The sequence below is a fragment of the Urtica dioica genome, chromosome 2 (genome assembly GCF_054948205.1).
Source record: "Urtica dioica subsp. dioica isolate 48M chromosome 2, U.dioica_male_clone48M_v1_H2, whole genome shotgun sequence".
In the NCBI taxonomy this organism is placed as follows: domain Eukaryota; kingdom Viridiplantae; phylum Streptophyta; class Magnoliopsida; order Rosales; family Urticaceae; genus Urtica; species Urtica dioica.
The window spans coordinates 1137501-1140000 of record NC_142757.1 but is presented as its reverse complement, the minus strand read 5'-3'; positions in this window follow the sequence as shown (position 1 = coordinate 1140000).

Sequence of the window (2500 nt, the reverse complement as noted above, 5' to 3'; positions counted from 1 at the left end):
TGGGCTAAGAGAAGGGATAAAACAATTAATATCCCCATATATATCAATTAAATAAATAGGATTTTTGGTAGCCTTTTTATAAGAACTCCAAAGTTAAGCGTGCTCGCGCGGGGGTAGCTCAGAAATGGGTGACCTCCTGGGAAGGGGTTCCTCCAGTTGACCGAGAATTGACCGAGAATTGACCGAGAGTTGACCCACATGAGCGTGCGTGTCGGCGTGGCCGTGGCACGGGCGAGGGAATGGCCGTGGCACGGGGTAGGCGCACGGGGCGCGGGGCGCGGGGCGCGGGGCGCGGGCGCGGGCGCGGGCGCGGGCGTGGCCGTGGCCGGGCGTAGGGCGTAGAGGCGTAGAAGCCGTAGATGCCCTTAAAGCCCTTTAAGCCATTTAAGGCTTTAAGGCGTGGGCGTGGCACGGGCGCGGGCATGGTTGGTTTGGACGTTGCACGGTCTAGGCATGGACTTGGCATGGGTGAGGCACGGTCGCTTCAACGGTTGGTTCTTAGTTGCAATGCCATGGCACGGGCTTTACCTCGGTTGGTTCTTGGTTTCAAGGCTTGGGCACGGCCGAGTAATGGGTTTTATTCACAAAACCAATTCCATATATCTTAGAAAACATTAGACTTGATGGAGATTCAAAAAAAAAAAAAAAAAATTTTTTTTTTTTTTGACGCCTCGGCCGAGTCATGCTCGAGCAATGGCCGAGGCAGGATGGAGCGACGGCCCAGTCATGCTCGAGCAATGGCCGACCGGACGACTGGAACATGTTTTGGAGCTTGTAAAATTAATTTAAAAATAATCCTATGGGTTCTCTTCACAAGACCAACTCCAGATCTCTTAGAAAACATTATACTTGATGGAGATTCAAAGAAATTAAAAAAAAAAAAAAAAAAAAAAATTTGACGCCTCGGCCGAGTCATGGCCGAGCAGGATGGAGCGACGGACGAGTCATGCTCGAGCAATGGCCGACCGGATCCTGGAACGTGATTTTAAAAAATTAATTTAAAAATATTCCCGTGGGTTCTCTTGATTATAGCTCGAGCATATATCTTAAAAAACATTATACTAGATGGAGGTTCAAAAAAAAAAATAAAAAAAAATAAAAAAAAATAATTTTTTTTTTTTGGTCATGGCCTTGGAAAATTTAATGTTTACTGGTGTCACATGGCCAAATGTTCGTTTGTATCTTTAGGGGGGGGTGGTTCCTTGAGCTTGAAAATGTTGACCAAGAGTTGACTCGCATGATAAGAGCATAATTTGCTACGGACCCAAAGACGGATTATGACCGGGCTGACCCGACAAGTCGCGACCGACCGCCGGTGACCCCCCGCCGGCGGCGGAGCTCCGGCGACCGCCCGCCGGAAAATTTTCCGGCGACCAAAAATTTTCCGTGGATGAAAATTTGTTGGAATATGAATGTTCTCCCTAAAAGGTTAAGAACCAAGGCGGAGGCAAGTCTAGTGAGGTAAAATAATGGGTTGAAGGCTCGTGAGAAAACGTTAGAGCCGCCGATGCATGCTCGAGCGACGGGAGAGAAATGCTCGAGCGACGGGAGTGAAATACTCGAGCATGATCGAGCACGGGCCGAGGCATGCTCGAGCGACGGGAGAGAAACGCTCGAGCATGATCGAGCACGGCCGAGGAATGCTCGAGCGACGGGAGAGAAATGCTCGAGCATCGAGCATGGCCGAGGCATGCTCGAGCGACGGGAGAGAAATGCTTGAGCATGCTCGAGCATGGCCGAGGAATGCTCGAGCGACGGGAGGAATGCTCGAGCATGATAGAGGATGGCCGAGGCATGCTCCATCGCTGGCCGAGGCATGCTCCATCGCTGGCCGAGGCATGCTCGAGCGATGGCCGAGGCATGCTCGAGCGACGGGAAAGAAATGCTCGAGCATGCTCGAGCATGGCCGAGGAATGCTCGAGCATGCTAGAGGATGGCCGAGGCATGCTCCATCGCTGGCCGAGGCATGCTCGAGCGATGGCCGATGCACGCTCGATCGTTGGCATGATCGAGCGATGACCGAGTCATGCTCGAGCGACGGGAGGGAAATGCTCGAGGCACGGTCGAGCGATGGCCGAGAGATGGCCGACCGAGAAATTCTGGGGCGCGCTCGAGCAATGGCCGAGGCGACGGGCGAGAAATGCTCGAGGCACGCTCGAGCGATGGCCGAGAAATGCTCGAGAGACGGCCGAGAAATTCTCGAGGCACGCTCGATCAATGGCCGAGTCACAGCTTGAGGGACGGGAGAGAAATGCTCGAGTCATGCTCGAGCGGCGGCAGTGGGGCGAATGGCGAAAGTGGGTTAGGGCATCAGAATACTTCACAGAGGTTAATAAAATTTCCCAGAAAATTTTTTTGTACCCCTCCTCAGCCATTTTAATGTTTACTGGTGTCAGATGGCCAAATGTTCGTTTGTATCTTTAGGGGGGGGTGGTTCCTTGGGTGGGCTGGGGACTGGGCCATGGCGGGCCCGGCTGGCCCATTTCATCGAGTCATTCCT